The sequence below is a fragment of the Culex quinquefasciatus genome, chromosome 1, assembly GCF_015732765.1.
Source record: "Culex quinquefasciatus strain JHB chromosome 1, VPISU_Cqui_1.0_pri_paternal, whole genome shotgun sequence".
Lineage (NCBI taxonomy): Eukaryota > Metazoa > Arthropoda > Insecta > Diptera > Culicidae > Culex > Culex quinquefasciatus.
The window spans coordinates 62668029-62677945 of record NC_051861.1 but is presented as its reverse complement, the minus strand read 5'-3'; the positions used below and the strand labels follow the sequence as shown (position 1 = coordinate 62677945).

At 48.1% G+C, this 9917-nt stretch overlaps 2 long non-coding RNA genes across 2 annotated transcripts; both read left to right on the top strand.

Annotated features, from left to right (window-relative positions):
• Positions 1 to 1110: 1110 nt before the first annotated feature.
• Positions 1111 to 2855, top strand: LOC119765243. The gene is made up of 3 exons (XR_005276590.1): positions 1111 to 1950; positions 2007 to 2446; positions 2509 to 2855. It is a non-coding gene; the product is annotated as an uncharacterized LOC119765243 (long non-coding RNA).
• A 4818-nt stretch (positions 2856 to 7673) lies between these two features.
• On the top strand, positions 7674 to 8670 carry LOC119765904. Its single transcript, XR_005276922.1, has 3 exons — positions 7674 to 7747; positions 8436 to 8516; positions 8615 to 8670. It is a non-coding gene; the product is annotated as an uncharacterized LOC119765904 (long non-coding RNA).
• Positions 8671 to 9917: the final 1247 nt, after the last annotated feature.

The window sequence follows — 9917 nt, the reverse complement described above, 5'->3', positions numbered from 1 at the left end:
CTAGACTAGTCGACTAGTCCGACAAATCCGTGGCAAGGTGGATGCTCTGTGACTGGCCTCTTGATTCCAACGATGGCAAAGCGATAGTTAGTTTTATAATCTGCGCTCTACAAATTTAACCGAAAATATGTTTCATGTTTTTGAAGTACTCGGGTTTTGGGAACCGTTTACTGATAAGGCCAACTTATCACACCAGTTTGAGCATGGACCAACTCTAAACGAGTTAATTGATTAAAAAATGATGTGGCTGTGTTTAAAACTGTAATTTAAATATAAGCACGCGAAATCATAAGCACTGCGTGCTTAACATAAGCACGAGCACTGCTCAGCAATTTTTCATGTGCAGAGCCAAATCAAAGTACACTTAGAAAATTCGAATGTGTCTATTCATCAACCCTGGTGGTGGGTGGTCCTCTTGAGGAGCTCTGGACGTTGAAAAGTTCACTCTTCTGACCGCCACCGCCTCCGTGCTCGCTGTATGCAGGAGTTGATCCCGATTTGCCTTCCATCAGCATCGACTGTTTTTTCACAGATTCGTACGAACTGACCACTCGAGTAACATCGTCCAGCGTGAGCTTTTCCTTCTGCAGCAATTGTTGTTTTAGTTCGACCGGAGCGTACAGGATCACTTTGTCAATAACAGCGATTGAACGGCTTTCTTCCAACGTGGTGCCGAAATTACATTTCTTAGCTACTTCTAGCGTCCGCCACAGAAACTTCTCCATGGTTTCCTCATCTTGAGGTTTCAGGTTCCAGAAAGTGTTCCGCTCAAACGCCTCGTGCTGCTTCGGCGAGAAGTATTCATCAAGCTTCTCGATGGCCACTTTGAACGGGTCAATATTCTTGGCTTTATCCTCCTCCACACATCAGCCCCCGGAAGCGAAGCGAAAACTTCCTGGACATCTGGTCCAGCTTTTGCCAGGAACACATTCTTGAGCCGGGTCGCAATTTTCTCTTCATTTGCCTCCGCGATGTACTGAAAATTACGCTTATATTTCACCCACTGGTCTCGGATAATACTGTTCGGAATCGATCTGAATTTGAATTTGGAATCATCCCACTTTTCCATTTTGTTCAAAGGACTAAAATAAGTAACAACAACTATTATTTCTTATTCTTTTTCACTGTGTTTACATTTGCTCACCTCAATTTCTGTTGTATATTTCAATCCATTCGTACTCTCCTCGGTTCGGTTTTCCAACCTCGCGGCTTCCTGTCTTGATTTCGGTTTTCCAACCTGACGGCTTCCTGCCTCGGTTACGGTTTCTCCAACCTAACGGCTTCCTGCCTTGATTTCGGTTTTTCCAACCTGACGGCTTCCTGCCTCCACCATGCAAAGCACCGGTTACTACTGTGAAGTAGTATGTGAACAATACAATCTTATTAGATTTATGCAAAAGTCCAGTTGGAAATAAAATTCCAGTTAAAAAGGAAAACAAAAAGTAAGATGGCCGCCCCGTGGCTTTCGGTGATCGCATCAGCCGAAATTTGATTTTCAACATAACATCAAATATTTTGTCGATTTCCATAAACTCTTACCTGTAAACTGAAGAAAAACTATCCCTTCGTCGCCAAATGTGATAGGTGGTTTGGTACTAGTTGGATTATCGTCGTGAAATGAATACTAACTCGGAGTAGATTTAAGCACATTGTTTATTTACGCACGTCGAGTGCCGAGAGCGAGACGGCCCAGTGGGCTTGCACGTTTATGAATAGGCATGAGAATCAGCACATCACCACAATTGTAATTTTTGTTTGTTTTTTTAAGGTGCTGGGAATCTGCGCTGCTACGTCCCCCGTTCGAGCCGGCCAAATAACTACATCCTCCGTCGCCCAGGCCCCAATAGTCCTGCCGTACTGATTGAGGTACGGGAAATCTGGGCAACCGACGATCTGCGCTGCTACGTCCCTCGTTCGAGCCACCCGGACTTATTTCGTCATGTCAGCAAGGTATGTTTCCATCAAACTAATTCAGATTTCAATCAATCACTTGTTTTTATTTACAGCCCAGTAGCCACTTCGCAAGACGCCTTCGGTCATTCTCTAGTTCATGTCAACATGCGCAAGATATGGCAGTCGACGTACACTATGGTGCAGAAAGTGTTTCCACGAGGACTTTAGCAGTGGCGAAGAAGGTGGTGCGTCTACCCCAGCTCACAGCAAATTGGAAGACGACGTCTGCTGGTACGAAGGCATCCTGTTGCATGAGAACTTCCACGAAATCGAGCCCATCCGCTTCAGCTTGAGGAACTGATCAAACAGAAACAACACATTGATCAGAACGACGATCTCAGCTTGGAGAAGCTGTTGCAGATCAGCGAGCTCAGTTTCAACACCAAGACGGGCAGCATGGCGCTAGAAGACCTCGTTCTTACCTTCACTTATCTACGGAGCTCAAACTTCTACGGTTACCAGTCGGTGGATTTGATCCCGAACGGGGCCAACAGTAAGACCCCCTTCAATTAATCAACCTCAAGTTTTAATTTCGAATCATTTTCCATCTTCCAGTCGACGTCACAATCAACAATGTCAAGGAGTAATGCAACTTAACGGTCAATTTCTACCTGTAGGAGGGCATCGGACAACAGCTTGTCGCGTTACACTGCGGCTTCTGCGAGGTGTTCCCGTTGAACAATCTGACAGCAATCTGGAACATGCTGTGCAGGCAACCCTGAGTGGGCCCGGGAAGACATTTCGACCTACACTGAACCAATGCAAGTCTTCCAGCAAAACTCGGGCCCGTCTGCGGACCAAACAACATCAAGTAGGTCCGAGGTATGACCACGATGGCTACTTTACTTACTTTTACTTTTACTGCTCGTACAACCTCCGGGTCATGAGCTGTCTCCAGATGCGCTGCCACTGGACTCGGTCCTGGGCTGCTACTCTCCAATTCCGCTGCGGAACTCCCACTTTTCCAGATCTTCCTCCACTTGGTTCAACCACCGTGCACGTTGCGTCCCCCTCCGCCGCGTTCCAGCCGGCTCCGAATTAAACACCAACTTCACCGGATTGATAGTCTGGTTCGGTTGGCGCGCATCCAGCGCGTCCGGCATTCTTGCGACGTGTCCGGCCCACGGGATTCGGCCAGCCTTGGCGACCTTCCGAATACTTGGCTTGCCGTAGAGTTGCGCCAGCTCGTGGTTCATCCTTCTCCTCCATACAGTGTTCTCACGCACGCCGCCAAAGATCGTCCTAAGCACTCGTCGCTCGAAAACTTCAACCGCTTGCAGGTCCTCCTCGAGCATCGTCCACGTCTCGTGCCCGTAGAGGACGACGGGTCTTATCAGCGTTTCGTACATGGTACACTTTGTACGCCGGGAAAGGTGACCAGACCGTAAGGTCTTGTGGAGTCCGTAGTAGGCACGACTACCGGTGATGATGCGCCTCCGAATTTCTCTGTTGCAGTTGTTGTCCGACGTAACCAACGATCCGAGGTACACAAACTCCTCCACAACCTTGAATTCGTCGCCGTCGATCGTCACGCTCGGTCCTATGCGAGTCCTAAGGGACTCGGTTCCTCCTGCCAGCAGATACTTCGTCTTCGCAACATTCACCTTCAATCCAACCTTATCCGCTTCCCGCTTCAATTCGGTGTACCACCTGGCCACCTCCTCGAACGTTCTGCCGACAATGTCCATGTCGTCGGCATAGCAGATGAACTGGCTGGATCGGTTGATAATCGTGCCCCGCATGTTGAAGCCCGCCCGCCTCATAACACCTTCAAGCCCAATGTTGAAACAGAGGCCGGAGATACCGTAGCCTTGTCGCAGTCCCTTGCGCGATTCGATCGGGTCGGACATCGCTCCCGAAATCTTCACGCTGCACCGTGCCCCGTCCATCGTCGATTTCACCAGTCTGATCAGCTTCCCGGGAAAGCCGTTCTCGTACATGATCTTCCATAGCTCTTCGCGATCGACCGAGTCGTACGCGGCTTTGAAATCGATGAACAGGTGGTGCGTCGGGATCTGGTACTCGCGACATTTTGGAAGATTTGGCGTAGCAAAAAGATTTGGTCCGTCGTCGATTTCCCCTCCACAAAACCGGCTTGGTACGTCCCAACGAAATCCTTTGCTCGCTCCGACAGACGACAGAAAATGATCTGAGACAGCACTTTGTAGGCCGCGTTGAGAATGGTGATGGCTCGATAGTTCTCACATTCCAACTTGTCCCCCTTCTTGTAGATCGGGCATATTACTCCCTCTTTCCACTCCTCCGGTAGCTGTTCTGTGTCCCAGACCTTGACTATCAGCCGGTGTAGACAGGCCGCCAGCTTGTCCGGGCCCATCTTGATGAGTTCAGCACCGATACCATCCTTACCCGCTGCTTTGTTGTTCTTCAGCTTCTTGATGACATTCTTAACTTCCCTCATCGTGGGTGCTGGCTCGTCCTCACCGTCCACCATACCGCTGACGTCGTTTCCCCCGTCGCCCTGGTACTCCGCCTCTGGGCCGTTCAGGTGGTCTTCGAAAAGCTGCTTCTACCTTTCGATCACCTCACGCTCGTCCGTCAAGATTCCCCCGTCCTTATCCCGGCACATTTTGGCTCGTGGCATGAAGCCAGTCCGGGATTGACTGAGTTTCTTGTAGAACTTACGCGTTTCGTTGGAGCGATACAGCTTTTCCATGTCCTGGCACTCCAACTCTTCCAAGCGGCGCTTCTTATCCCGGAAGAGATGGGTTTGCTGTCTTCGCAACTGTTTGTACGACTCCTTGTTCCCACGGGTGTTGTGCAGCAGCCACTTGTCCTGCGCTGCTTTCTTCTCGTCCCAAATCGCCTGACATTCCTCGTCGAACCAGCCGTTCCGTCGAACTCGGTCCACGTACCCGATGGCGCTCGATGCCGCTGCGTTGATGGCTGCTTCCATATGGCTCCAGCAGGCCTCCAGAGGGGCTTCAGCGAGCTCACCCTCGTCAGGCAACGCAGCTTCGAGTTCCCGCGCGTACTGGGTAGCGACCTCATGGTCCTTGAGTCGCTCCAGGTTATACCACTGCGGGCGACGGTACTGGATCTTGTTGACCTCAGACAGGCGTTGGCGCAGCTTTGCCACCACCAGGTAGTGGTCCGAGTCGATGTCCGCGCCACGGTAGGTTCTGACGTCGATTATGTCCGAGAAGTGCCGACCATCGATGAGAACATGGTCGATGGCGACTACCCACACCAGCAATGACGTATGATGACTTTGCACTGAGTTTCCATCGGAATTGTATCCGATTGCCAAGTGTTCCGACCGAACGTGGAAGACCAGTTTTTGTTTTAAGTTTTTCTCTCGAAATATGGAATTCCATTTAGATATATCATAATTATTATGTATAATTGTAATTTGTACTAAATCTTTGAAATAAAGCTTTCTTACGAACTATTTTTATGAGTAAATTTATTGTTTTTCTGAACAACAAAAAACGATAAACAAATACGCCCAGATATAGGCAATAGGATGTAACAAAAACACACTTTTTTGCGGGCATTTCAGGGGATGATCCCCTAGGTGTACTGAGTCAGAATCCCAAATATGAGCACGATTGGCTGCGACAGGACCTGGCGCTCCGGCTTTAAAGTTTAAATGGGATTTAACCCGTAAAATCGGTGCGTTTTGGTTTTTGCCATTTTTGAGGCCTTCAACGATTTTTGGATTTTCAAAAACCTCATGAGCTTATAGTTTAAGTTTCAGGGCACAACTTTGCCGAAGACTGTGATGAGATTTGATAATTAGTACTGCTTGTACAATGATTTGAAAATAAAAAAACTTTTTGCCATTAATTTGTTTGATTAGTATTGGCAACACTTTCTTTGAACACGCGCATCCAGAGCCAGGCGTCGTAACTATAGCAGCGAGAAAACATCCAGCGTACAACGGTCAAAGTTTGACACATGGAAAGAAAATGCTTTATTTGGATGTTGTGCTTATGTTTTCGATGGTTCCGGAGGATTTGATCACCGGTGCTGCTCTTTTAATCTGTCGTAGATTCCGGTATTTTATTTGGCAGTGAATCGCAGGATTTAGTTCTAAGCCCACCTGGTCCTGTCTCCGTGTGGATCTTTTTCGTCGCGACCAATTGTGGTGCTGGGGGACATGTTAGCGAACCTATGCTCAAACATAGTGCAATCGGTGTCTAATGAATTCGCAAAATATCTAGCCAGAGAAGTCTGCTGTATGAAAATAGTGTTTACTAATGTTGTCAATGCAATACATTAATTTGTTTATGACCGATTTTATTGCAAAATTGCCATAACTCTTTGATTGATTACAAAGCGAGTGAAAACTCTCACTAAAATGCGTGTCTCTCGAAATATCTTCCGGAATACGGAATATTCAAAATGCACACAACATCCGTGCGTAATAAAGCGCTTTCAAGACAGCCGCGCTAGGTTGCACTCGAGCAAGGTTTAGAATCGGTTCCAACTGAACCCTGAGAGTCAACCGGAGAGCTTCTTGCAGTTCCATAAGAACTTTCGTTCTCAACAATCACAACAACAAAAACAACAACACGACGCTGGACAAATACATGCCGACGCATCGCGACGCACCGTAGCATGCGTTGCATAGTTTGCCAGCGCGCATCAAAAACGAGTGTTGCCAGAACATGTTTTACGTTATCAGAAAAACAAGAGAAAAGATTTTGTAAATTCTGTACCATTTTTCTGAGCGGTCAAATCTCTTCGCAGTCTTCGGCAAAGTTGTACCCTGGAACACAAACTATAAGCTCATGAGGTTTTTGAAAAATCCAAAAATCGTTGAAGGACTCAAAAAGGGCAAAAACCAAAACGCACCGATTTTACGGGTTAAATCCCATTTAAACTTTGAAGCCGGAGCGCCAGGTCCTGTCGCAACCAATCGAGCTCATATTTGGGATTCTGACTCAGTACACCTAGGGGATCATCCCCTGAAATGCCCACAAAAAAGTGTGGTTTTGTTACATCCTAATAGGCAATTTCTCACCCTGTGAAACTTTTCGTCCTGGTGAAACGTTTCAATTCCGATTTTACACGATTTTCAGTCCGACCCGGGGGGATGGCAACCCTATTCCGACCAAAGCAAACTGACAACAGTCGACATTAGCACGGTTGTCAAATGAGAGCCCACAACAAAAGCACTAGCTGTCAAATGGTAGCCCATAACAAATCATTGTTTGGGTTTTTTATTTTCAAATTTCCCGCAATTCAATCGATAAATACCTGAAAAAACACGTGAATTGTGTTGCTGATGGCAAATTCTATCATATCCTTGGAGATTCCATCCCAATATTGGCTGAAAATTCATATCGAAAAAAGTGATTTTTCTGTTTACCTTTTTGCTTTTTTTCTTTTGGTCGATCAAACAGTGCGCCCGTACACTGTGAATCGGCATTACACATTTTTCAGTTTGGTTTTACACATTTGCATGGGACTTTTGAGTTTAACCAGGATAACACACTTCGTGTTACCAAAGTAATATGAATAATACTGATTCTGAGTGTTTGTTATCTGAACTTCCAAGATGGCGGCTTCTTCGCTACACGGAGAATCAGCATTACACTTTTGCAGTTCGATTTTACACCACCGACTAGTTTCAACCCTCGAACTGAAAAAGGTGTAAAATGCGAACTGCAAAAGTGTAAAAGTTACACGTTTACCAGTTCAGGGGTCCGAACTGAAAAAGTGTAACTTTTGGACTTAGAAATTTTGAAGATTCTGCGGAAACGTTTCGCTCGCTGTCAAATCGGGACTTAGTGCAATTTGAATTCTGGTGGTCAGAGGAGTTGAAATGGTAAGTTTTGCGCCAATTAGGGAACAGTTGCCGGAAAAGGCACCATTCCGTTCACCCTGACCGGAAAACCAAGAATTACGGGTCAGTGAATGTTTTTGTGGCCGGATTCGTTTGAATTCTTGGTTCTTCGGTCTGGGGGAAGCGAAATTCTATCTTCCGGCAGGAACATAAACAGATCTGTCGGTTGCGGCAAGAAAGTGCAAGATTCCGGTTCCCCCAGACCGGATAACCAAGAATTACGGGCCAGTGAATGTTTTTGTGGCCGCATTCAGTTGAATTCTTGGTTCTTCGGTCTGGGGGAAGCGAAATTCTATCTTCCGGCAGGAGTTGACACAAATCTGTCGGATGCGCTCAGAAAAAGTAAGATTCCGGGTCCCCCAGACCGGAAAACCAAGAATTACGGGCCAGTGAATTTTTGTGGCCGGATTCGGTTGAATTATTGGTTCTTCGGTCTGGGAAGTAAATTCTACTATCCGGCAGGAGTTAACACAAATCTGTCGGATGCGGTCAGAAAAGGAAAATTCCGGTTCCCCAGACCGGATAACCAAGAATTACGGACCAGTGAATATTTTTGTGGCCGGGTTCGGGTTAATCCATGGTTCTTAGGTCGGAGGAAGTGGAATTCATGGTTTTCAGACTGGAGGATTTTCAGACTGAAAACTAACCCAACTTTTAAACTTGTTTCCAGGTGAAGCTAAACCGACGCTAAAGTGAACCCAGCGCGCCACGGAACTCGGTCCGGCTTGAAAGATGCCCACGGCAAGCGCCTGTAAGTATTTGGGGGTTTTGTTGTGTAGCCACTTTAAAAGTGGAGCTAATTTTTGATTGCTCTTTATCGGGGACCGTTTTTATTTTGTTCTCTTCCAGCGTCATGGGTGAAGTTCTTCACCAATGCCGGCGTCCCGTCGCAGGCGGCCGCCGAGTACGCGCATGTTTTGTTGAGAACCGGTTCCAGATGGACATGCTGATGGATTTGAACAAGGAGTACCTGCGTTAGATGGGCATCACGACGATGGGAAATCATTGCCATCCTGTGCCACTCGAAGACGGTGTGCAACCAGTGTGCCCGCGACCGGGTGCTGTCCTCGCAGTCGGCAGTCGTCGAGGGTCAGTGCTGCCGGAACACTTGGCCTATCTGGTCCCGGTAGCGGCGGTTTCCGCCACGCTTGAGCAACCCACCCAAATCGGCGGTGTCCCGTAAGATCCTTTCTCTTCAGGAGCGCTGAAGAATTTGCCTTTAACCCTTGTTGACCTTTTCAGGCCCCAGCTTGGCGGTGTCTCTGCCGAGCAAATCGCAGAAACACTATTTAGAGCACAAAATCAAACCTCCGGATGGCGGCGAATCTACCACGAACATTGTGCGCATCATCAACGAGTGTTCGGACAATAAGGCATCGCTCGTGTCGACGGTCGGTAGCTTAGGCAGGCGGAGTGCCGTCTACGAACGGCTCGAGCACAACTCCAATGACGGGGAGAAGGAGGATGGAGAATTGAAAGACGACATTGACGACGCCGGAAACGGAAGGGAACTGCCGAAGAAGATGGCCTCGAAGGTCACGCTCAAGGATATCGAGGCGCTTGGGAAGAAGAGTGACAGTTTCGGCGGCGGCGGCGGTTCAATCTTTTCGCGGCTGGGCGAGAAGAGCAACCAGAGAGAGAGCAAAGTGACGAAGTGCCCGCCGGGATACTGAAGAAGTCAGGCTGCCTCACTAACGTTTAAACTTTTTCAGCAACAACCCACCCGCAAACTCCCTCCCAAATCCAGAACGTCGTTCCGGTAAAGAAGATCCCGGCCAAGGTGGTCACGGCAGGTTACGACCAGTCGGTCTCCTCGCGACGGCGCAGCTTTGACCGCATAAACTCGGACGTTGAGCTGGCCATATCCGTATCCTTCTCGAAGGAGGACGAAGTGTTTGAAGTCGAATCCCGTCCCAAGGGATTCATCAGCTCCCAGGCGCTTCCAGGATCGGGAACTCTCGGTTCGGGTACGTCTAGGCGGCGGTGGCGCTCTTATCCCAGCCGGGAAACATCAACCAACCTTCCCAAAATAAACAGCCAACTCCGGGACCTCATCAGGAACAACCGATGGCTTCCTCTTTCTCCCCAAACCTGTAGTGACAGCTATCAACAATCAACTCGGAAAATCCGTTGTTCCCGATCCGGGAAAAGA